Source organism: Diabrotica undecimpunctata, chromosome 7, assembly GCF_040954645.1.
Source record: "Diabrotica undecimpunctata isolate CICGRU chromosome 7, icDiaUnde3, whole genome shotgun sequence".
Classification (NCBI taxonomy): Eukaryota; Metazoa; Arthropoda; class Insecta; order Coleoptera; family Chrysomelidae; genus Diabrotica; species Diabrotica undecimpunctata.
The window spans coordinates 77,807,043-77,834,986 of record NC_092809.1 but is presented as its reverse complement, the minus strand read 5'-3'; the positions used below and the strand labels follow the sequence as shown (position 1 = coordinate 77,834,986).

Genomic DNA, 27,944 nt, shown 5'->3' with positions numbered 1-27,944 from the left:
ATCTACAACTCAGACTCATATGGCAGGCAATGTGATAACAGACCCCCCAGATCCCGTTGTGTAGAAAGTGTAGAAAGTGAATAACAAAATTATGTATATAGGCAACCAAAGCCTACTCCCAAAAGACAGATTATGAATGGACCATATTGATAGAATGAAAATAATTTTCATAAGTTATTAATGTAATGGTCTAATTTTGAACTGTTTCTGAACTGAATATAATTTTAATAAAAATATATTTTTAATAAAAATTAAAATATTATACATTCTAAAATGAATACAGTATGAATGAACACATGAATACAGTATAATTTTAGTATGTGTTATTGCCATCTTTAGGACATTCGTTGAACAAAATATAAAAAGGGTAACTACTGTATATATCTAAATTGTTTTCAATAATATTTGTAGATGACACTAGTTACTCCAAAATTAGTTGATCACAGATGGTGTTAAAAACAACATCTAAAATATATTATTATTATTATTTATATCTGTCTTTAAAATCCAATTCAGGCTGCAAAGTAATGGTCTAATTTTGAACGGTTTCAGTTTAATAAAAATATATTTAATAAAAATTCAAATATTACACTATATTTTTACACATTCTACGCGTGAATAAGTATAATTTTAATCAGTTTTATTGCCATCTTTAGGATATTCATTGAACAAAATATACAAAAGGTAACTACTGTATATTCTGAATTGTTTTTAATAATCCTTGTAGATGGCACCAGCTACTCCAAAATTAAATTAATCAGATGGCGTTAAAAACAACATATCTCTATCTCTGTCTTTAAAATCCAATTCAGGCTGCATTCAACATTTAACAGCCTTCGTCTAAACAGGGTGTCGGTGTTAAAAAAGAACGTGAAAAAATCGAAAAAGCTGTCTGTCATCTCAGATATTGTGTCAAAACCCGTCCGAAAATACAAAGAATCTCGCGGAACGGTTCCTATAATGTGTTTGTTTGTGATTATATAGTGCCCAAAGCTGTTATTTAAGTCAAAATTCGCCTACAACTTTATAAGGTGAGCTCCTTACTTTTGTTTATTTTTCCACTTAGATTTTTTATCGTCGGAAGGTAAATATTTGCTTGTTTGACTAGGTACTCAAAGTGTTTATTATTTCTTAAGATGAGGATGTTTTACACTAGAAACTGAAAAGAATACGCGTATAAAAGTAAGTGAACTTTCAATGTTTCAGATTCGGTTGGGAAGCTGAGATTTCTAAAAATACTCTGCTGTCGCTGTTCATTTGAAAAGCATGTACTTATTTTACTCTTTTCAATTTTTGTGTCTTTGAGATACTAAAATAGCAGAGTGGTTTAAATAAAAATCGCCGAGAAAAAGTATTCTTTTCACTGATCATTTCGCTGCCGAATAGAGAGATCACAATAAACTGACAGGTAAACAGTGCAATGTAGATCTCTTCTTTTGGTCTTCAAAAGATTCTGTTCGCGAAAATCTTTTTATAGGAATGTTTGAAAACTATATTGAATATGTTTTCTATTAAAGAATTATTATTTTTTATTTTAAAAAGTTGACAACAAAGTTCAGATACATAATCAAGTTGAATTTGTAGGTACAATCAAAGAATATAGACGCTTAGCGTCTATATTCTTTGGTACAATGGGCAATGGATAGATAACGGGATAACGCAAATATATATTGAATATGTTTTCTATTAAAGAATTATTATTTTTTATTTAAAAAAGTTGACAACAAAGCTCAGATACATAATCAAGTTGAATTTGTAGGAACCATGGATAGATAACGGGATAACGCAAATATACTTATATATTTTTTTGGTTTATTGAAGTTTTTTGTGATTGCTTTTAAAATGTTTAAAAAATATAAAGCTTTTTACCTCTTTACCTTTACAGATATTAATTTGGAACCATATTAAAAGCACTAATGGAAATGAAAATTGAATAAACTTCTTCTATAATTTTCTAGCAAATAAGCAAATAAAGGAATTTCAAAACTTTCTGTTTCTAGTATAAAAATGATTCTCACATAAATAACAAATAAACATATAAACGTGACTGAATACCCCCTAAACATAAACTTTTGACACATTTTGCCTCATATAATGTACTGGTTGGTGGTTTCCCTAAGTACTTAGATAGACGCCAAATGTAGTTATTCGTCATCTCTACATTTCAACGGCCTTGTTAGTGCGTTTCCATGAATTCCACATAATAATATGTATTAGTGAAACTTTTTCTCATGCCCTTCATTCGAGTCTCCCGAATTTTCTGTAACTAAAGTCTAATTGCGAATGTGGTAAATGCACTTTCAAGAACATGTGACACTACAAGTTTTTAATATACTGTTCCACTAGTATCAAAGAATATAGACGCTTAGCGTCTATAGACGAGCGTCTATATTCTTTGCTAGTATTCTAAATCCACAGACTTTTTTATGCAAAAAAAGTCGTTCACTACTTCCGATGGGAAAATGGACATTTATTTTTTATTTATTTTTTGTCATTAGGGATTTCATATTGTAAAATGTTGCATCTTGGTAGAGTGACAATTTTTTATTTGAAATTAACGATTTATCCATAAATGTGCTTCTTATTGACGTCGAATATATCATTATCAGCTCTGCTTTCATGCAAACATAAGAAATTTTAATATGCGCCCTCGCGTATTATACTTTTGGGCCAAAAATATAAAGTAGAGTAGGAATAGTGGATACTGGTCCTAACACCAGACTATAATAATTGGAAATAATCCTACAATATTTATAGCAAAATTGCTAGCAAAATATTTTTCTGTTCAGTGGTGCGTGAAAAACACATTAATTCAGCAAAATTATCTATGTATTGCCAAGTTGTATTGAAAATTCTGAAGTCTATAACTTATGAATTTGTAACAACAAACCATTACATCTCATAGGGCGGGTCCATTGTATCACAATGTAAGTATCATCTGAAATAGAATTGCGAAGACCTGGTCTTCTTCATGTCTGGAGACCTAGCTATTTCCAGTCTTACATTCATTCATAATTATTCACCAGCAATTTTGTTATCTATGTGTGGTTTGGTTTAAGTCTTGGGATGGTCAAAAAGACTATCCTCGAAATACGTGACTTCAGCAGGGAAGCACCAGTGATATCTTTAGTAAGACCTTTGCTATACCTTTCAGTGCTCCCGTGATATCCAGGAGCGCTTGTCCTTGTATTCTGTATAGTACTAAGATCGGTTATATAGGTCGGCACTGTCGTTTTTTTTTTCACCACAGTGCTTTGCACAGCAACCAGGTTTGACCTACATTTCTGCAATTATCTGCACAACTAGAATCTTGTGCAGATTGTAATCTTGTCAGTAATATTGTTAATGTGAGTATTCCAAGTTCGAACTTAACCAAAACTGCAAGGTCAGACATAATTGTCAAATAATTAAAATATTTCGTATCGTTAAAAGATTATATTAGAGTTTTTGTAATTACAGTGGAAAATTAATCAACATTCTTTTTAAATTAAACTTAACCTATAAAATTTATGCGGCACTTTTGACTTTTCATTAATTAATTTATATACCCACGTACCATTATAAATAATATGACTTACATTATCATTAAAATTAACACCTACCGCCATTTGCATAACTATTAACTTACTTCCTTTTGTTAATAACTTATTGATTTAGAAGTGTTTCATTCCACCAAGAGCCTGTCTACGGCTCTACACGACAAACCATCGTGTAGTAAAATATTTTTTAAAGTTGGTTCATCAATACATTGAAATCCATAAAATAAGCACAAATAAATTCAAATTCATTCATATATATATATATATATATATATATATATATATATATATATATATATATATATATATATATATATATATATATATATATATATATATATTTTTAGTGGATTTTCTTGGGCTTAGGTTCATAAAAAAAATTTTTGATTTGGTATATTAAGGTTCAAGAACTAAACTCAAACAATATATATATATATATATATATATATATATATATATATATATACATATATGTATATATATATATATATATATATGTATATATATATATATATATATGTATATATATATATATATATATATATATGTATATATATATATATATATATATATATATATATATATATATATATATATATATATATAAACTCATGGACAAAAATATCGAATATTTTGGAATTTTTCAATTATTTTTGTGTAGTCACTATTATTTCAAAATAAAATCAGATTACTGATTTTACTCATATAGTAGGCTAATATACTCAATTAGTTTGAAATATTTTGACGTTTATTTTGACGTTTATTCAGCATATAGTGTCATTCGTGCATTTTATTATAAAAAACCTTCACGTAAAGGAAAAAAAGTAAAAAATCATAGTAATTCGGTTATTTTTAGTTTAATCTATTAAGTTTTATTAAATATTGTTTTGATTCAAGTAAATTTAAAACAAATATGCCACCAATTCGACACTGCGATGAAGCCCAAGCAGCACAGATTATAATTTTGTACGAGGAAGGATATACACAAAAAAATATCGCACGGCGTCTCAGGAGAAGTCAATCTACAGTTTCAAATATTTTAAAAAGGTATTATGAGACAGGCAATTTTGTACGAAGGTCTGGTCAAGGACGTCCAATGTGCACAACTGCAATTGATGACCATTTTTTGGTTCTTAATTCTATAAGAAATCGCTCATTGACATCGATGAACCTCAGAAATGAGCTACTAAATGTCGAGTTAATGTGAGCTCAAAAACAGTTAGACGAAGATTAAAAGAAGCAGACTTAAAGCCTAGACGTCCTGCAAAAGTTCCACGTCTTTTCCAAAATCATAAAGCTCGTCGTTTAGAATTTGCAAGAAGACATATTCATTGGAATATCCACAACTGGAAAAATGTTCTTTTCACTGATGAGACCAGAATCCTATTATATAAGCCAGATGGTCGAAACCACGTCTACAGAAGAGTTGGGGAACGATTCGCCACCTGCAATCTTACTCAGACCGTTAGGTTTGGAGGTGGTGGCATAATGCTTTAGGGAGGTATTAGTTGGGAGGGACGGCCCGCATTTGTGGAAGTGATTGGACGAATGACTGGTGAGACTTACGTTCAAAATGTTCTGCAAGATCATGTTTTGCCATATGTTGGTTACATTGGATATGACAGATTCATGTTAATGCACGATAATGCTCGACCACATGCTGCTGCCATAGTAAGTAAATATCTTGATGATATCCAAATTCAAAGATTGGACTGGCCACCATTTAGTCCGGATTTAAATCCAATAGAGCACATGTGGGATCAGCTAAAACGTCGTATACGACAAAGAAATCCCGTTCCAAATACGATAGAGCAGCTTCGGCTTGCTGCACAGGATGAATTGAATGCTATTTACCAAGGGTATGTCCAAAATTTACTTGCAAGCATGCCTAGAAGGATGCAAGCAGTAATAAAAGCTAGAGGGGGGAAATACTCGTTACTGAACATGCACTTGTTTCAATTAAGAAGACTTGTTTAAGCAATTTAATTTAGCATTTAAGTTTAGAGTAAAAAAATCGTATTTACCTAGCATTAAGCATTATTGTTTTTTCGCAATTTTCTCCTCATAAAAATTTAAAATTGTTCATTAAACATTGTTAAAATATACTCTTTTCCATAATAAACGACTTGATTGACCAGAATTTATTTTCAAAAAAAAAAAAAAAAAAATTCCAAAATATTCGATATTTTTGTCCATGAGTGTATATATATATATATATATATATATATATATATATATATATATGGAAAAGGATAATGCGAGTGAATAATAAAAGTATGCACACAAATTGGTTGCATTACTCCTGTAGTGATCCTTTCCCAAGTTAATTACTTGAAGTTAGTTGTCGTGATGATTATCAAATGAAATGAGCAACTCATTTGACCCCTACAAGTGATGGCGAAAACTATCCAAAATTGTTTTTCAAAAAACGTTCTTTAACAAACACATATTTAAAATACTTTAAAACACATATACATAAACACTTAAATAAAATTATGTTAAAATTATTACAGAACATGTAGTTACGCACAAAATAAAATTTAGGTTATAAATATTCTTATCCGAAACAAAAGAATTGGTTGTAAATTCGTTACTGGCAACTATCTGATCTATCTGATCAGCGTTGATTACAAGCGTTTATCGCTTTTTCGGTATATACAGGGTGGTCCTTAAGTAATTGTACAAAAAGAAACAGTAGATTCTACACTTTAAAATATTACGATTTAAGCTAAATTGCTTTAATGTTGATATTAAGAAAGATACAGGGTGTTAAAGTGCAAATTAAAAATTTTATTTTTGGCTATAACTTTCATGTTTGTAAATATTTATGCATAAAAATTTACAACTGGGTACTTTTAAATATGAGAAATTATAATTTGATGCACACTTTGATGTAGCGGATAGAGGGCGCCACATATGCCACATATGTGGCATAAATTTGTACTTAACTTTTTTGCTCTTTGAGTGAACTGTATTTGTGATACAAAATATTAAAGATACATTATTTCAAACAAAACAACAAAAAAAAGGTATACCTGTTAATAACTTTTAAACTCAATAGTTTTCGAGATAATCGCATTTTACAAATCAGCTGCATATTTCTGAGTTAAGGCAATTACCCCAGGCAACGAAGGAAAAATAGACAAAAACATTAATAAATCTAAATTTTGGTATAAAATACCAATAACTAAAGTTAATAGTTAACGAAATATTAAATAAAATAAATATATCAGCAGGATAATTAATAATAGGATATGACAAAAAACAGAATAATAGGATTTTACATCAAACATTTTATATTTTATGTTAAATTAAAGTCGTAATCAAAACATTTTGTTTACAAACCAAATTAAGAAATAGTTAAACTAAATTACTAAACTTTTTGTTAAAGTAAGTGTTCGATATGTCTACCATTTTCATTAATTCATTTGTCAATATATTCCATAAAAATCATCTCATATTAAATAGCATCATTGGTTCTAAAGAAACTGTTGAAGTATTTATTTCTTCCCATATTTGGTTGCAAATGTTTATGGCATTCTTATAGACACGTTGTTTTAATACGCCCCATACACCAAAATCAAGCGGATTAAATTCTGGGCTACGTGGTGGCTATAATGTATAATGGACGAATCTATATCCAAATCTTATAGTATATTATGTCGCAAAGTTTAAATAATGTATTAAACTGTGATGTATCTCATTCATTGGTTACTTATATACACTCATATAAGCTTACGAGTAACTATAATTACATATCGAACAAATGGACTATTATGATAATGATGATAATATTATGAACTAACGAACTAATATTATGCTGAACTAAATTGCCTGTTTGTTTACTATATTTATAACAATATCGGTTATTAGGCCAACGATGATGTTTTTGTAAAAATGCTGAGTCTTTAAGGTAAGATTTGTAGCAAAAGTATTATGAAACAAGACACGTGTGTTATTTCATACCTGTGCTTTAGTTTCCATTTGCCATAATAAAAATGGGTAAACAACAATTTACGTAATGAATAATAAGTATTATTTTGGGTTTTTTTATAAATTAAATAATTATATCAATATCTCACCACATTGCCAAGGAATATGACTGCCACGTCCAATCCAACGTTCAGAAAAGGTATATTTAACTATGTTCTCAACGCCTTCTCTCTAGAATGTGGTGGTGTACCATCTTACATAAACCATATATTTTGGTTTTTCAGCATTTTACAATAGGGAAAAAGTAATACAACGCCAGTAGGTATAGAAATTTAAGAAGCGATAGAAAAGGGAAATTGTATACATGATGACGGCCAGCGTCTGAATACGGACACGGCACCTAAAGAAGAAGATGAAGAATATTTTCTCCAATAAGACATTTAGCAGCCATAACAAAAATTTTGTAATGTTACATTATCATCTTTGAGTTGTTTTAATAAGAATAAACTATGAATTATGCTTATCTACAGGTATTGAGTGCTTTACCGCACAAATATCACAACTAAGAATTATGAGGCAGCTGACTTATAAAATGCGATTATCTCGAAAACGGTTAAATTTTGAGGTTACTAACAAGTATACCTTTTCTTTGTAAAAATAATGTATGTTTAATATTTTTTAACACAAATAGAGGTAACTTTAAGAGCAAAAAAGTTAAGCGCAAATCTATGCCACACCTGTGGCATATGTGGCGCCATCTATCAGTAACATTAATTTATGTATAAAATTATAATTTATCCTACTTAAAAGCGTCCAATTATAAATTTTTGTCCAAAAATATTTACAAACGTAAAAGTTATAGCGAAAAATAGAATTTTAAATTTCCACTTTGCTGTAAAAGTCAATCAAGTCATCAAACACCCTGTATCTTTCTTAATATCAACATTTTATTAAAGCAAGTTGGCTTAAATCGTAATATTTTAAAGTGCAGATTCTATGGTTTCTGTTTGTACAATTACTTTAGGACCACCCTGTATATATATATATATATATATATATATACATATATATATATATATATATATATATACATATATATATATATATATATATATATATATATATATATATATATATATATATATATATATCAATGATGTTTTAGATAGGCTTGTCTGTATTTTCAATAATTCATTTCCTTTAATGACAATTATTTCAACATCACTAACCCTGCACTACCAAAGGTATCCGCATATCAGCCAAGAATATGCGTTCACTACTGTACATCAAGAAATTTACTACCAACGTTTTTGTCACTGAATACAACTCCAAGTACAGAGCTTCCCAAAACAGCTAAAAAAATGTACTATCAGAATCGTCTGGAAAGCTCTAAAGATGTTGCAAGAGAAACTTGGTCCATAATAAACGATCTTCGAAAAAAAAAACTAACTCAGCTCAAACATTTTCTCTTCCAAACCTTGAAAATATAAATGAATACTTCGTTAATTCGTTAATATAAGTAAAAATATAACATTAACTATTTTGCCACAACAAGATCCTATTTTCTATCTCCCCAATTCAAAAAAGATTTCGAATTCATTCTTTATAGAACCAGTTGATAAATCTGAACTGATCCATACAATCAGTAGTATCAAAAGCAAATCTTCCTGTAGTACTGATGGACTATCCACAAAAATTTTCTTAAATCTCCCAAAAAATGTGTTGAAAGTCCTGGTCTCAATAATTAACGATTCCTTTGAAAAAGGTATATTTCCAGAGTGCCTAAAGAGAGCTATTATTATTCCTCTTCATAAGGGTGGTGAAAAATTTAATGTCTGCAACTATAGACCTATTGCCTTACTACCAGTCCTATCCAAAATTATTGAGAGACTTATAAAAGCCCGATAAAAGCCCTCTCCTTTCTCGTTGTCAGTTCGGCTTTTTATCTAATAAATGTACCAGCGATGCTGTTTTCTGTACTACATGAGGTGAATCAAGCACGAAACAATAATCTTTATACTGCCACTGTTCTTTGTGACTATGCCAAAGCTTTTGATTGTGTAAATCACGACATTTTGTTAAAAAAAATAAATTTCTACGGAATTCGAGGTATTTCTTTGAATTGGTTCCAATCTTACATGAGGAATAGGAAACAAGTAGTTAGAACAAATGATACTAACTCTAGTCACAAAAGCGTTGTATGTGTAGTAATACAAGGTTCAGTACCTACTGGGTCCTCTACTTTTCCTTATCTTTATAACTGACATCACTAATTTAAAAATCGAGGGAAACATTTTTCTTTTTGCTGATGATACCAGTATTACCTGAAGGAACTCTAATATTGCAACTTTTCATGCAATTATAACTTCTGATCTACTTAAAATAAAAATGTGGTCCGACTCTAATTTACTCTCTTTTAACGTGGATAAGACAGTAGCATTATCCTATAAAGGAACTCTTCAACCCTTGCTTATTAATAACAGCCAGATCAGTATCGTTGATTCAGTAAAATTTCTTTTTATTTTTATTATCGATTTGTTAAGTAAGAAACTAGACTCCCCCTGCTATGCAATAAGATCTGTTTCATAGGAAATCAATTTAGCATCTTCAAAAATAACATATTTTTAACAAAAAGAGAAATCAAACGATTTCTACCTAGCGAAACCGAATTTAAATTTTTACCACTGTGTTTCCTAAAATTTGCGAAACAAACAGCTGGATAAATTATTCGGCAAGGGAATCTAAAAATTGCATTCCACATGCCGTTCATCCTGGTCAAAATTCGTAGTGAATTCAGTTTCTGGTACTCCAAACGAAGTAAGTAATTAAACATAATGACGGTATTAAATTTTTGTTTTGATACAGGGCAGCGACAACCGCTTATACGTATTTTCGACCTCTTTAGGTCTCGTCAGAATGGTATAGCCACTGCCCTGAACCAAAACAAAAATCTCTCCCGTCCTAGACAATAGTTATCAAAATAACTATATACGGACGTAACTACGCCATATAAAAACAAAAAGAGAAATCAAACGATTTCTACCTAGCGAAACCGAATTCAAATTTTTACCACTGTGTTTCCTAAAATTTGCGAAACAAACAGCTGGATAAATTACTCGGCAAGGGAATCTAAAAATTGCATTCCACATGCCGTTCATCCTGGTCAAAATTCGTAGTGAATTCAGTTTCTGGTACTCCAAACGAAGTAAGTAATAAAACATAATAACGGTATTAGATTTTTGTTTTGATACAGGGCAGCGACAACCGCTTATACGTATTTCGACCTCTTTAGGTCTCGTCAGAACGGTATAGCCACTGCTCTGAACCAAAACAAAAATCCCTCCCGTCCTAGACAATAGTTATCAAAATAACTATATAAGGACGTAACTACGCCATCTAAAAACAAAAAGAGAAATCAAACGATTTCTACCTAGCGAAACCGAATTCAAATTTTTACCACTGTGTTTCCTAAAATTTGCGAAACAAACAGCTGGATAAATTACTCGGCAAGGGAATCTAAAAATTGCATTCCACATGCCGTTCATCCTGGTCAAAATTCGTAGTGAATTCAGTTTCTGGTACTCCAAACGAAGTAAGTAATAAAACATAATGACGGTATTAGATTTTTGTTTATGTAACATATTTTTCTTTGTTCGAGTCTCATCTTCGATATGGCCTTCCTTTTTGGGGTTCTAGTACAGCTGCCCCATCTGATGTTATTTTTAAATTACAAAAAAGAGCAATACGGTATCTTTTTGGCCTCGGTAGAAGCTAACACATTGCAGAAGCTACTTAAAAAATCACGGGATTTTAACTCTTGACTCTTTATTATATTGTAGAAACTGTTTGCTTAATTCGTACATGTACATGTTTTTCCAGCAAGACCTACTCATGACTCCTCAGTCCTAATCCCTTTTGGGATGTGGTGACACCATCAGGCCTTTACAGTTTTTTCACTATTACTCTCCATCCTTCTCTGTCCTGGGCTAGTTGTTCGGCTTCATGTAACCCTTGGTTAATCAGTATTTTTGTTTGATCTACCCAACGGCTTGGAGATCTTCCCCTAGGTCTCTTTCCTTCAACTCTACCCTCGACTATCAGTTGTTCCATCGTACCTCATGACTACTCCACCAGAAATTCAACCTTTGATGTGTATATACCGATCCCGTCCACTGAGTTAGTATTAGTAAATAAATTTATATTATATTCGGCAAAAAAATTATACAACCATCTCCCTTTGCAACTTAAATCTACAACTTCTACAAGTTCGGTAAATTGACAAAAGCCTATCTATCTGAAAGATCATATTATTCAGTGGAAGAGTTTCAAGAAATTACAGTACAAGCTTGTCCATAAAATTGTACAATTTTTGACAATAAAGCATATTATTTCTAATTCTAATGCTAATAAATATTTCGCTACGTTGCGTTGTCTAATGATTGTTGCGTATTGCTAGCGTAAGTTCTACAATGTTGTCTCAAGAACATGCCTGTAGATGTGAATCGGTCTCTTGATTGTCTTTTCAAAATTTGAAGCACTTTATCTTGAAAATTTCAAGCAATTAATCTAATTTTGAGACGGTGTCACTTTTGCCATAATAAAAAGCATAGATGGATTAATTTCCACAATGATATATTTGGATTTTCGGAACACAAAGTTTACGAATTTAGTAATATAAATTTACAAAAAATATTTTGAAAATAATGTCAGTGTTTATGTTTTCAATTTTTCAACGTGTTTCCATGGAGTATTAAATATGTAAATCAACTATCTCCTTTTATTATTACATAAGTATTGCAGAATTTATAAAGTTGACATAAGCAAATCCAGTGTCTTCAGATCTTTGTAATCTTTTATTCAATAGTTTCTGTATAAAAAAATACCTGCTACTTGCTGTATAAATACGATAGTTCAGATGAGTATGACTCACGAATTTCTTATTGTTAATATAATGTTTATTTGCACAAAATCACTGAACAAATACACATTGATAATGTTACAAAGATCCACCTGCCCAGGATACATATTTATCGTAGTCTAAACAGCTCATTCAGATTGTCGGCTTTCGCAACAATGTTTTACGTGACGTAAAATAAAAAATGAACGTGCAGCCTCCAGCGCGACACCCGACACTTGACCCCGTAATTAACGCCCATGTACCAGAGACGTACCATGAGATGCAAACAGTATTTAGGTATAATTAAAAACGAAATCTCGGAAACAATGGTTAATTGAGAAAAAGCAAAGTGAACGCCAGAAAAGTTAAACTTTATTGAACTTTGACGATATAACTATTGAAAAAAGCCATTATTTATTTTCGGTAGTTTAGTGTTTATAGGTTCACGTTCACGCTCTCCCGGCCTATTCCGGTTTCTTCTGTGGTTTTGAGCATTTCTGCTGTTATCATATATGGACCAGGTGCTTTGTTATACTTGACTTTACTGGTCGCCAGTCTTATTTATTTCTGGAGTATATTAGGTTCTTCTTCAATTTCTTCAGAGGTTTGATGAACAAGTTTCTGGCGTTGATCATCCCTTCTTGTTATGTAGCCTATTTTTATAAGTAGATCTCTCGCCTAGACTTTTTTTTTATAATATTACACGAATTATGGCGCGTTTGCATGCTGTCTATTTTCTTGCAACTTGTCCCATTCTTGTAGAGGTAAAAAGAAGTACAGTTCACCAAAAATAGCTGAAAGTCTGAAATTCTAACTGACTGCGCGAACAATGAAGTTAGAACGCACTCGGAAAGAAAAAGATAGCCTGAACGCGCGGGTGAACTTTAAAATATAGGTACAATCGGACACACAGATTGGCAAATTGGGAAATGACTCTCCTTTGCGGTTCGTACTTACAAAAAATGTTTCGCAGACTGTACCGATTTATTCACGTCACAAACGGTAGATATTAAGTTGACGCTCAGTGCGAGATCCGTCGAATGACGAATGCGCATCATGGGCGTGGTTATTTTCATACTTTCAGCTATTTTTGGTGAAAAATCAGCTATTCATTCAGGTATTTTATGCAGCTGCGCATGTCATAATATAGAAACAAAACTAGATGCCAGGGTTCGAATCCGAACCGCCCGGTGTAGTACACATAGCTACGGTTGCTACCCCACACACCTGATTGGTTAATTTTTACTGCTTTTTTACATTAAACATTTACTTTAATTATCAACTTGACTTGTGTTTAAATTTTCTTGGCTTTTTAAAGTGATTTGTAAATAATCTTGAAGTGATAATGTCAGTCGTTCTGTGAATTTATTAGTTTTTTTTTTATTTTCCAACTATTTAGTTAATTTTGAACGACATAAATGAGGCACGCCTTGTAAATTCTGGTCTAAATAAGAATAATAGAGTTACAAAGAACTCTTACCTCTTGATGCATTCAATGTTGCATGCAGTATTGTAGGCAACAATACACGAAAAGAGGTACAGTATTAAACGCGACATTATTTCATGATAACAAACAAGCGTATAATTTTATACTTTTAATTTTTTGTGCATATTTAATATATATTACTCAATTTGGTCTATATCATATTTATAGTAGATATATGTAGTAGATCGGGTCAGGGCTCATTTATGAGCCCTTCAAACCTCCTAAGACGGGTCCATTGCATCACTTTATCATAATTAATAAGTCGGTCAAAAACTCCCGGGCCTAACTAGTAAAACAACATTTTTTTGCAAAAATTATTCTTTATTTATTAAAATAACCTCATTTAGCGACGATACAATCAATACAAACGCTTTTCTTATTTTTCGCTGCCGCCCTTTTAAAACAATTTATCTTTACCTTCAAAATTGCCTTCAGTTTCGGCGATTACTTTCCCATCGGAGCGATATCTCTTGCCACGGAGCGTTTTTTTTTTGATCGGAAAAAAGGTAGTAATTGCTGGGAACCAAATCTGGACTACAAGGTGGGTGTGGAAGCAACTCAAAGTCCAATTCGTGCATTTCTGCCATCGATTTCATCGACTTGTCACATAGTGCAATGTCTTGGTGAAACAACAATTTTTTCTTGAACAAATGAGGCTTTTTCTTTGAGATTTTGGTGTCAAGCGCTCAATAAACCAATATAGTACTTGTTGTTGATTGTTTCTCCGTGTTTCAAATAGTCAATGAAAATAATTAAATACATGAGCCATAACCTTTTTGGCGCTTTATTGCAACTTTAGTTGCTTTAAACGGCTTTCTCCGGGCGCTCTCCACTCAGATGACTGCCGATTTGATTCCTGAGCGAAATTATCGATCCATTATAAAATAACGAAATTATCGATCTATTATAAAATAACGATGCAAAAACTCTTACTTATTCCGATTAAACATGTATAAACAGCGCCGAGATTCATCAATTCCTTTATATTTTTGCTCTGGTGTGAGAAAACACGACACCCATTTGAAAAAGAGCTTTCACATACTCAAATGTTAATGTCAAGATGCTACCTTTTAATAACTCCTTACCTCTTCCAACTTAATCATTTTTGTTGTTTTCGAGAATAACTGCATTATTTGCCCTTCCGGAGCGCTCAGCATCATTGGTGTCTGTACGACCGCGTTTGAATTTAGCAAACCATTGTATAATGGTTGTATTCGATAAAGCAGAGTCTCAAATAACAGTGATAAATCAACACATGATTGTTTATAAAAATCCCAAAATTAGCGTCACTTCAAGCACTGCAACTCAGTAAATAATAATCTATTTTTACAGTATCCGTTTGGAGGTTAGGACTACCGAAATGTCTAATGAAAAATTCATTAGATTCGCCATCTCATGGTTAGAACCAGGACTTATTGATCGACGTATTATAGTAATTATTCAAGTCGTGCCTTGATTATTTTATGGTTTAATTCCTGTGGACTGACCGTGAGACAGCCGTTAAAGATTTGTATATATTGAGATCAATTCCTTTCATTCGGTAAACCTACTCAGTTGGATTACTCTATTGCATAACGGACGGATCGTTTGGTTCTTGCCTACCTCTGAAATATCGTGTAAAATATTTTACACATTTTGTATTTTGATATGTCCCTGAAATTGGTAATCTGACTCTTGTGTATAGTTCCACATTTCGGATTTACATTTAGGAATGATATTCATATAATGTATTTTAATAATTTCATTTTATCTTACGACGGTATAGTTTAGATGTGAACAGGTTTAAAAATAGTTGTGTGTGTACGCTACTGAACCATTTGTTAAAAAGTAGGAAGAAGAATGATGTTTGTCATGGTATTGATATAGGTGAAACTTGTTTTGTGTTTATAAGGCATCAGCTGTTCGAATAAAATGACAACAACTGCATTTCTTAATGTGATGATCTCAACAGCTTAATTTATTTTGTAAGTTTGAATGATAAGAATGGTGAATTCAGTGCGATAGCCTATTTTTGAGAATTTTGAATTTTGCATACAAGTGGCTGCTACTTAATATATAGAGTGATCGTCGTAAACATAAACAATGTAAGAAAATGAAAGTTTTGTACAGAAACAGTTAGAAAGTCTATTTGGCTTTCAATATTTTAATAAGAACTTGAAAAAAAACTTAAAAATTAATATTAACCCTTGTTTAAAGTAGGGCGTATTGAACAGTAGCTGATTAATTAATTACAATAACAGACAAACAATGAAATATGCGATTGTGAATAAAATCAACAATTGATTGGCGTAACGCAAAAGTTATTGCTCTATATGCTCTGTATATAGTACGATCCGTGGTACGCCTGTGGTACGATCCACGGTTCGTAGACTCACTACGGTTGCCTCTTCCGACTGGGGTGGGGATGCTTGACTTACGTCACCAGAGTACACAAGAATACAAAACCCATTTATTCGCGATTGAAACTGAATGTAGAGGGCAGGTCGATTGCAGTGTTGATTGGTTGAAGGGAAAGAATTACGTCACGAGAATACAGTTTCGGGCTTAATGTTCATTGGCTAGGCGGAAGAGGCAACCGTAGTAAGTCCACGAACCGTGGGTACGATCCGAGCTAATAGAAGGGATCTTCCTAAAAACCTGTTAGAAGATAAAAACTTGCTAGAGGTAGAAGGTAGAAGGAAATCGCATAGTCAAGACTGCTTCCATCTTTCACGGGAGTCTATCAACCACATTGAAACTGAACAACGTGAACGCAAAAATATCAACATTCCAGCACCCCAAATAATAAAAGATTATAACGAATCTATGGGCGATGTAGACTGTCGCGACCAGTTACGGCAATGTTACGTTTAAGACAGAAGAACTAATAAATGGTGGCATCGACTTTTTTGGGCATGCCTAGAAATAAACTTTGTAAATAGTTTCGTTATAACTAAAAAAGTATTAGAGTCACCTTCAAAAAATTTGTTCGATTTTCGTAGAGACCTTACTAGTAGCGTCTGTTTTGCTTCCCCCACAGAACAAACAAGACTCCAAGAGGGAAAAAACAACGGCATAATTTTAGGGAGACTACTCAGATCATAAAAATCATCAAGCAGAGAAAGCTGGAGTATTTCGGACATGTAATGAGAGGTCCCAAATATAGGTTGCTACAAAATATCATGCAAGGAAAAATAGCAGGCAAACGCAGTCCAGAACGAAGAAGAACCTCATGGTTGAAGAACTTGCGAGATTGATATGGTATTGATACAAGCATGCTATTTAGGGTGGAAGTGAATAAAATTAAGATAGGTATGATGGTAACCAACGTTCTGAAAAGACAGGGTACATGAAGAATATAATTTTAGGGTTTCAAATAAGATTGTCCAGTAGGGGAAATCACTGGCCAAAATTTGTTGATCGAAAAATTTTGTTGAACAAAATACAATCTAAACCAATGTCAACTTGCTTTTTATGTAAAGTTTTTCTATGTATTAATCAAAATAAGAACTGTTTCATAGAATATCATTAGATAAACTATACTTAATATGCCTTAATATTTTTTTCCACTCTGAATTTATCCCAGCGGTACTTTTCAGTACCATATTGTTTTAGTAATATATATAACACAACATCAATTATGAAAATTAAATTGTTTAAAATTTATTAAAAAATGTTTATGTTCCTGGTATATTCTATAAAGTTTGAAGTTGTATCGTCTTCTTCACACTCCATTGTCATTCACTGACCCATAGATTCGCCTTAGTACTTTTCTTTGGAACATCCTAACATGTTTTCATTATTATTTGTTTTGTTAGAGTCCAGGTCTCTGAACCTAATTTTAGGGCGTATTATTGTTTTGTAGAGTTTTATTTTTGTATTTTTCGATATAATTGTGGATTTGAGGAGGAGATTGAGCCCAAAATAGCATCTGTTGGCCGTGCAAATTCTGCGGTTTATCTCTGCGGCAGTATTAGTTTCAGTGTTAATAAATGACAATATCTGCGGCATTTGTGAGCCACGCTCATGCTGATGCGTACAACGGGGAGCTCGAGCGGAAGTACGAGAATCCCGATAGGCTGGTGAGATTCACCGACGAGGATCTCATCCGGATAGGGCAAGAGGAATTCCGGTACGATGCCGGTTCATTCTGAAGCATTTGATGGAAATCTTTCCTGATAATACCAAAGAACAGATACGGCGTGTCCGGGCCAAGCCAGAATACAAGGAGTTCCTCGAAAGTCTCAAGGAGGAAGAGCGACGTAGGAATCGGTCTCCGAGTCGCGTCGCTGGACCTTCTAACACCGAGACTTTCGCAACCTATGCCTCGTCGGAAGGAGAACTCTGATGTGCAACCCGCTGATGTGCAGAACCAAGAAGTTGATGAGCCTGTTCCGTTGAGAGACCGTGAGACGATTACCTCTTACATGAACGATTATTATAACAGCAAGAAGGGATGGTCGGAAATATAAACACAGCTATATAGGTATACTCAATTCACGAATGCTGAGCGACATCGTGAGAGCGTCAGGTCTATTTTAAATGAGTATATCACCTCAGAGTTTGTCACTGCGAGTGCCGGGAAGCGAAAACAGCAACCTAAATAACACCAGACTTCGAAAGCTTCTAACGCCCCGGCTATCGAAAATAGACGGCACTAAAGGGCTCAACGATACCGTTTGACCCAAACCGGATACCATACCGATAGATCCGCTCTGGCTCTGGCTCGGGCAATCATAGATGACAAGCCTCTCTTTGTCTGTTACAGAAGGAAATCCTCGGGGCCTTACAAACCATGAAATCTCAAGCAGCCGGTCCTGATTTTATTAAGATCTTAGAGCTGCGTAACGTACCTGTTCAAAAATTGTTTCTAGTCTATAATACCATGCTCCAGTTTGGTGTTACTCCTGAGGTATTGAAGGATTGCAGGACCACTTTGATACCAAAGGGTGGCGATCCACTGGACACTGGAGGTAGGTAATTGGCGTCCGATTACCATATTATCAGTAATGATTAGGGTGTTGCATCGTCTGCTAGGAAAGAGGCTTGCGGTGCTAGATTTCCACGAGCTTCAGAGAGGCTTTCGGCAGGTAGATGGCGTTCTATTGAACAACCTGACGCTTCAGACGGTAATCAAAGAACGAAGAAGAGGCCTACGTCCATACAATATAATATCCATCGACTTACGAAAAGCTTTCGACACGGTCTCACAACGATCTATTGAACGGGCAATGAATCGCTTCGGGTTAGACGCTACATTTAGCGGTATGTCGTAGACTCGTACCAGAATTGTCGTACGAGGGTCGCTGCCGAAAGCAAATACACATCGAACATCAAGATGAGTAGAGGCATCAAACAGTGAGATCCCTTAGTCGCCCTACCTATTCAACATGAGTTTCAGAGTCCAACCATCAGTATGAAGACGTTCAAGGGCTTAGACAGGTTCGTGCGTATAGCCGTTCGGAAGTTTTGTCCCTCAATCTTACATCCACGTTCCCACAAAAGAGGGTGGCCTGGGCGTCATGGCCATGGCAATGCACGTCCCGGCTATCACGAGAAGAAGACTGACTAAATTAATCAGCTCAGCTACTGATACGACGTCATTAACCCCCAGTCTACCATATATGTCACGTGTCTGGGAGAAAATCCTTATATGGATAAGATCATCTTCAGGCAATTCAGCATCGATCGCACGTGAATTGAGCCAGAAACTTGAGGACGGCTATAACGGAAACGGACTTCGCCAGGGCTCTTCGTATTCCGAAAGCTCAGCCTGGATAAGCAATCCACCGCCCTACTGGCCGGGGAGAGATTTTATCAAGGCAATCCAACTGCGAGGAAATCTTCTGCCAATTACAGGCATCCCTTCAAATCCACCACATGAACGGAGGTGATGCGAAAGGGATGCGAATGTAACGAGAGCCTTAGTCACGTTTTGCAAAAGTGCCCCGCAGCACACTGACACCGCATTAAGAGACACGATCAGTTTGTTACCTATCTTCGAAAAGCAGTGGAAAAGAAAGGGTTGATTTGCGAGGTTGAGCCGCGAATTAGATGCGCCGACGGGACTCTGAAGATACCTGACCTTGTCGCGCAACAGGATGAGCGGGTAATTGTCGTGGACGTTGCCGTCAGCTGGGAGGGTCCTGAACCCCTAAATACAGCGCCGCCAATAAAACGGCGCTGTACACAGAGCCTCGATTTCTTCAGACCATGCAAACCCGATATCCAGGGAAAACAATTTGCATGGCACCTTGGTGGGAGCTCGTGGAACATGGTGTCCGTCGAATTTTCGTATCATGAGAATTTTAAACCTTTCAAGGTTCGACGTCCGCAATTTCATCACTACGGCCATTCTAGGTAGCATCCACATTCATAGTCGTTGTATGAGGTCCTAACATAAATGACATGAAAATTTTATTTTCGAGTATTTGTATCGGCTTCCTTCCTATCGTGGGGTCTACGTTCGTCTAGGTTTGAATTTTACCTCCTTGACAACGTTAGATGTTTGTGCTTGTCTTTCATGTTATTGTGAATGTCCCATTTTACTATTTACTATTTTTAACTTTTTTTATTTTATATTTTATTATAGAGATAACTTTCATATAGTTATCATTTACTAATTTTTCTAAGACCTACGATTTGGCGTTGGCGACTTTAGTAAGTGCAGAGGGGGGTGGTGGATTCTCGTATCGATAATTAATCTGGCCAAACATCAGGCCATAAAGGGCCATACGCTGCTGGTCTGTTACTTTCCGGATCGGAACGGGAAGGAACAGACCAGCAGGATTGGGTCCGTTTTCGGATGGTGGGAGTTTGGTTGCGTGATGATCGCAGCCACCCAGCCGGCCTACAAACTAAAAGAGGGCATGGCTCCACTCTTATAGCCCTCCCAGGTATACATATTCATTCTCTGCTTCGACTACGTCGTTTTCTATAACAAGTGGTCGTAGGATTTGTGGTTGCGTGCTCATTTTCATATACTTCGTTTTGTTGGCGTTTATTATTAAACCAATTTTTGTAGTATTATTAGTAGTATATAATTCTTTTAATGCTACATACACCTCTCGTACAGCGTTTTTCGTTCTCCCAACAATATTCATATCATCAGCATAGTCCATAATTTGCACTGATTTATTATATATTGAACCAGTGAACCTTATAAAAGGTTCAGACAGTTTCCCTGAATTCGTGCTCTACATTCAACTTTTTCAAGAGTTAGTTTTGTTAAATTTACCAACTCATTTGGTATATGGTACCGTTCTGCATATGGTACCATACGGTGACATAGTACTGGGGAAAATATATTATACGCTGCATTTCTTCTTCTTCAAGTGCCGTCTCCATCAATGGAGGTTAGCGGTTATGGTGGCAAACGTTTGTCTATCTTCAGCTGTTCTTAAGAGTTCCTCAAATCCAAGTCCTGTCCAGTTTCTGATATTACGTAACCAGGACAATTTTTTTCTTCCAATTCCTCGCTTTCCTTCTATTTTGCCTTTTATTATCAACTGAGGGATGTAGTATTTCTCGTTGCGCAACAAACATTGCTGCATTTAGAAGCGTAATTCCTCTGTGGCCAGAGCATTTAAAGATATCTCATTTTTTGTGTATGGTGCAAAGTATTCCAGTATTCCAATCATCGGGGAGGGATTTTAGAAACTTTAGGTACTGTGTGGAGCCTTGTAACTGGCTCCCTATATTCGAGGGTTGGAAATCTTTTGATTCCAAGCCTTACTTCAAAGGACTTGTGAATGGATGTATCTCCATAGGTTTGGTTCTTCAGTGACCGTTGAAGGATAAGGATTGTTAATTTGAGCAAATATAGCTCCAGAGAAATAAAATCACCTTTAGTTTATCGACTTATAATTAACTATTTTTAGAGTAAAGAGGTTCAAGGCGACCGTAGCTGACAGTACAATATCAAATAATTCTTTCTTTATCACACGTAAAAGAGAAAACCGTATTTATGAGAAAAAATGCCCGATTTCGGCGTAGAGAAATATTTTATATATGAATTGAGAGTGTTTTAAAATGCACATTATGCCTCAAGGGCGTGTGAGGGCGAACTAAAAAATAATACTTGGTGCGTAAAAGTGTAGATTACCCCTCTTGTATTTAGGTGTGAAAACTATTTAAGAGGCTGTGGCGCCAATAAGTCGGCTGTGACTATTTTACTTATTCTACACTAAGAAACGTGTAAAGAACTATATTTTTATTTTATATTTTAAAATGATATGTTCATTTCTGGAACATCGACTGCCCGCGTTGAAGTATTTACTTCAAAACGAAAGAAAGAGTGATTTGAGAAAGTAAGCAAACTTAACTTAAATGTAATCTAAGAAATAACTATTCCTAAACTAGAGTAATACATATAAATGTGACAAAATTTAAAATTTTAATTTTCTACTTTGTCCACAGGAAGAGGACAGAGTTTTGTAATGGGTCTGTTAAAATATCCATCTCTAGTCTTTATTTTAACACTCCGGACCTTATCGTCCTTACTAGTAAACAATTCAACAATTCTTGCCAATGGCCAGTGTAGGGGTGGAACTTTATCTTCCTTTAATAGAACTAAGTCGTTAACTTCAAGGTTCTTCTGTGGTGTTAACCACTTGGGGCGATTCTGAAGTTGATTAAGGTAATCAATTTTCCAGCGTTTGGCAAATGATTGCTGAATCTTCATGTAGGTTTGCCAAATTGTTAATTTATTGTCAGGTATTTCCGTCACTATCTCTTCAGGAAATGACGTAATTGGTTTTCCTATTAGGAAATGTCCTGGAGACAATGTGTTAAAGTCATTTGGATCATTTGACATAGCACAAAGAGGGCGTGAGTTTAGTACTGCTTTTATTTGTGCGAGAACTGTGCTTAAGGCTTCAAAAGTTACAGTGGTATTGCCTAAAAGCCTTAAAATGTGATATTTGGCACTTTTTATGGCTGCCTCCCAAATTCCACCATGATGCGGAGAATGGGCTACAATAAATTTCCATTGGATTTCCGAAGAGGAGAGAAAATTGAATATGGACTCAGAGGTTTCCTTTTGTTTAAGAAATAGTGCAACTTCCCTCAACTGATTTCTAGCTCCTAGAAAATTAGTGGCGTTATCTGAGTAGATAATTTGTGGACAGCCTCTCCTACTGATGAATCTTTTTAAAGCAAGTAAGAAACTTTCGGTAGAGAGACCTGTGACTAATTCGATGTGCACTGCACGAGTAACCATACATACGAACAACGCTATGTAGGATTTTATTTTTGGAGCCTTTTTTAAATTGGAGCTTTTTATAAGAAATGGACCACCAAAGTCTAGACCAACATTGGTAAATGGAGGGGAGAAACATGAACGTTCCCGTGGTAAATCAGCCATTAACTGTGTGGCTGTCTTTGCTTTAAATTTACAACAATCGTGACATTTATTAATTATTCTTTTAGTTTCTTTGAGACCATTTAGACACCAATATCTTAAACGAAAATTGGAAAGAGTATTTTGAGGGCCTGCATGACATAATCTTATACAGATTGAACGAATTTAAAACGGAACATACAATTTAATATATGTCTGTTTGAACTGCATTTGAAATAGTGGACCAATATAAAACTTGGACAAAAATAAATCCATACCCGGTGATAGACATTGTATAAAATATCGTTCAACTATCTGTCTCCTTTAAAGGAAAGAGGAGCTTGCCTAATAGTCGGAGAGATAGAGCCGAAATTTTGAACTGATCAGTAATAAGACATTTCTCTATTGGAATATATTCATTGTAACTGGGTTAAGACTTTGCCTTACAGGCGGACGCCCCTCGTGGTACACGGGGTGGCTATACAGGGATGAAGTTGTCATTTTTTTCGGAAAAATTAACGATCGATAATATGGCTGAAAATTTGCCCAGAGTAAGATCTTGGTATAACTAGACGAAATCCCAAAGGGCGGACGCGAGAGTGAATACATAAGGGGTGGCGGACAGGGGTGAAATTGCAATTTTTTGGGGAAAAATTAACGATAAGTAATTTGTCCGCCATTTTCATGGCTCATTATTTAGCCCCTAAAAACTCTAAATCGAAAAGAGCGGACAGCTGGGTTGTTACAGGGAGCCATAAAACGGGATCAAATGTACCACTTGCCTGCGCATTTTAGGTCTCGGTAACAATTTTCAAACTGATTTTATTATGATATTTTTATACCGATTGATTTGAAAATTTGTATGCTCACTTCTGTTACTATTCTGAAAAGCGTCAAGTAGAGTTTTCCTGAAAATTTTCCAAAAAAATTTCCGTAAATGAAAATTTTCGTAATTTTTTGGGATAAAATCTAATTTGTAGAATCCTTTCGATTTTCTGTCAGTTATACCATGATTTTTTTCCAAAAATTTGCAAACGATTTTTCCGATAACAAAAAAAAAATTAGAAAAACTTTTCTAAAACATTTGATAACACTCTACGTCATCGTCTGAATCTTTTATAGAATATTTTGTAGTTTTAAAATGATATTATGATAATGTTTTTTTTCAAACTAAAGTCATATTTACTTTACAAATCACATTTTTTTCTTAAATATACCTCTGGGCAAATTTTCAGCCATATTATCGATCGTTAATTTTTCCGAAAAAAATGACAACTTCATCCCTGTATAGCCACCCCCTGTACCACGAGGGGCGTCCGCCTGTAAGGCAAAGTCTTAATCCAGTTACAATGAATATATTCCAATAGAGAAATGTCATATTACTGATCAGTTCAAAATTTCGGCTCTATCTCTTGGACTATAAGGAAGCGATAAGTGGTTTGACAGCATAATAACTGCTTGTGTAGTCTAGTTTTTTCAGTGATTCTAGGCAACCTATTTGGGTGGAGTTTTGACTTGAATTCAGAATCCAGCAGCCCGCTGAAGTATTGGATTTTTATAATATAATTATTTGACAACCTTTTGTTGGCCAACCACCTAGAGCGGAGTTGAGCCGAAATACATTGATTTCGTATGTTCCGTTTTAAATTCGTTCAATCTGTATGTTCTCTATGCAGCATTAATTTTACTATGTGATTATGAGAGGGTAGAAGTAATGGGTACTTCTGTTCATATGGGACGTCTGAGTACCTTAGACGACCACCTACACGAATCATTTGCTGATTATCTATGAATGGGTTGAGTTTTAAAATTGTTCTATTTGAAATTATCTCCTTATTTTCAAGACAAGAAAATTCTCGAAAAAAGTGTGCCTTTTGCAAAAGTTTTATTATTAAATTTTCAGCATTTTTTAATTCTGAAACAGAAGGGTCCAACATATTTTTCATTTGGAAACTTGAAATTGTGAATATACCTGAGAATAAGTGTGATACTGCGTTGTAGTTTTGAGAAGTTTGAAAATTTGAGAGATAAATTTTCAATGAAACTTATTGGACTTTCTTGTGCTAGATAAACTATTTTCTTTTCCTCGGGTATTTTACTTACATTTGGTTTTGAATCATAAGAAGTTAAATCTAAGTCATAATTAAGTAGAAATGAGGGACCTTGAAACCAAAATTTTGAGTTTAGAAGTTCAGGAGCAGACATGCCTCTTGACGCAATATCTGCGGGGTTTTGTTTTGACTTTATATATCGCCACTTAAATTGTGGGTTTCCTTGTATTTCAGAAACTCTATTTGCAACAAACTGTGACCATCTCGAGCTATGTGAGCCTAACCAAGCAAGTACGATTTCTGAGTCCGTCCAGCAGTTTATTGAGTCTATTTGAGTTAATTTATTATTTAGAATTTCAACTATTCTTTTAGTGAGTTTGCTGCATGAAACAGCACCCATAAGTTCTAACTTAGGTAAAGTTAATGTTTTTATTGGAGCTACCCTACTTTTAGAGGTGATGAGTGTGGAAGAGACATTTCTTGAGCTATAAGTAACTCTATTATATATGCAGCTGGCGTATGCCTTTTCACTAGCGTCGGAAAATGCGTGTATTTGTATAGTACATATATAATTTTCAATAAAAAAAGGTCTGTGAATTTTTAAATGTTTTAGTGCTGAAATATGTTTGAGAAAATTTAACCATTCATTTAAGAGTGTAGAGTCTAAACTTTCATTCCACTGAATTTTTGAAAGCCAAATTTTTTGCATTATTATTTTTGCAGTTACTATTACAGGAATTACACATTAAACAGGGTTTTAATTAATCCCTTGGGGTCGAAAAAACTTGCGATTATCGAGAGCACTTGTCTCTTAGTGTAGGAATCTTTTATTTCGATTTCTGGCACTGAAATAGAGAAACTATCTAATTTAGAGTCCCAATAAAGACCTAATATTTTATTGGAATGAATTTCTGAAGATATAACATACGTAGAGTCAGTTGAAAATTGTGAAATATTTTCTAAAAATTGTGGTGAATTTGAACACCATTTGTGAAGAGATATGCCTGCCTTTTGTAGCAGTGCAGCGATTTGCTCATGCGCAAGTGTGAGTGTTTCAATACTATTTGTACCATATAGTATGTCATCAATATAGCAAAAATGAATGAGCATATCATGAGCGAGAGGATATTCTTCCTTATGCATGTTTGCGAGTTCAATTAAACATCGTGTGCTAAGGAAGGTAGCTGGTTTCGTTCCATAGGTAACCGTTTCCAATTTTCGTTTTAACGGCTCCGAGGGAGAGTTGCGCCATAAAATATTTAATAAGAAAGTTTGGTTGGGGTTAATTCTGATTTGTCTAAACATCTTTTTTATATCAGATGTGAATACATACTTAAAGAGTCTAAAATTGACTAAAGTGTCAAATAGTTCTGGTTGTGTGGTATAACCCTTTAACATAATATCATTCAGGCTAAAACCAGAGGTGGTTTTCATGGATGCGTCAAAAACTACGCGCAAACGAGTTGTGAGAGAAGTGTCTTTTTCTACACTGTGGTGAGGCAAGAAATATTTGTTTTCTGAGTGTACATTCTGCAGAGACAACGGAACATATTTTGCATGTCCTAATTCAACATACTCATCTATAAAAGATTTATATTGTTTGTAAAGAGAATCATTTTTTGAGAATTTGTTCTCCAAATTTAGAAATCGCCTTCGCGCCATTTGGAAAGAGTCGCCCAATTTATTATTTTCATTAGGCATGCATAGGGGTAAATCTACTTGGAACTGTCCATTCGGTAGGATTTGTGTTGTGGCTTTAAATATTTTCTGAGCCTTTTCATCATCAGGACTTAAACGCTTTATTTCGGGAACTTCTTCAATGTCCCAAAACCTTTGGAGAAGTATATTTATATTTTCTTCTTCAGTGTGAGATTGAACAAATAAAGAAATATGATTCGAGTGTGAATAGTTACAGTTTGAGTGAGAGTGCATCTTTTTCTTAGATGAAACTTGTGGAGATAAGTTACCGAACATGACATATCCCAAATGAGTGTTTTGAAGCACTGGAAGACCTGCTCCAATATGAATTAAACCATCCTTTAATAGATCACAGTAAATTTCTGCACCTAATAAGAGATCGGTTCTCCCTGGGGAGGAGTAAGAGGGATCACTGAGCTTTATGCCAGCTGGTATTTTTATTTTGCTACGATCTAGAGGTACCTGAGGTATTTTACACGTAATATTATCCAAAACTGCACATGATACTTCAAATTTCATATCATTGTTTTTATATGGGAAACATTCAATGTTTACCATTTCATTTGAGATGGAACAATTTTGAGAGATTGTGGAAATTTGTAATCTTTTATTAGTGGTAGAGTAATTTAGTTTATTTACTAAATCTTTTGTTGCAAAGCTCGATTGAGATCCATTATCGAGAAGACATCTTGCGTGTACAGGTTGTCCACTTTTAGAGTAAATTGTTACCAGCGCTGTGGCTAGCAAAACTTCGTTTTTTGGATTGAAAGTGGAGAGAGAAGAGATGCAAGATGAATTCTGACTTTGTGTGTCTGAGAGTAGACAATATTCATTTGTCTGAGTGCTTAAGTGAGTATAAGTATTTGGTGATTCAATATATGAATGTGGAGAATTAATTGTTTGAGTAACTTGGGCATTATTACTCCTTTGAGGAGCATGAAAATGACTTCGAGAGATATGTGGTGCACTATGGCGAGTTTGTGAATCACCCTGTATACTTGCGGAGGATTGAGAGGTTTGT

General features: G+C 34.3%; 1 protein-coding gene across 2 annotated transcripts in view; it reads left to right on the top strand.

Moving 5' to 3' along the window:
- The first annotated feature begins 803 nt into the window (after window positions 1–803).
- LOC140445512 (uncharacterized) overlaps window positions 804–27,944 on the top strand; it is a 353,366-nt gene continuing 326,225 nt past the window's right edge. For both annotated transcript variants that reach the window (XM_072537579.1, XM_072537580.1), the window contains exon 1: window positions 804–1,031. The gene's annotated coding sequence lies outside the window, so the exon portion shown is untranslated. The remainder of the gene's footprint in view (window positions 1,032–27,944) is intronic.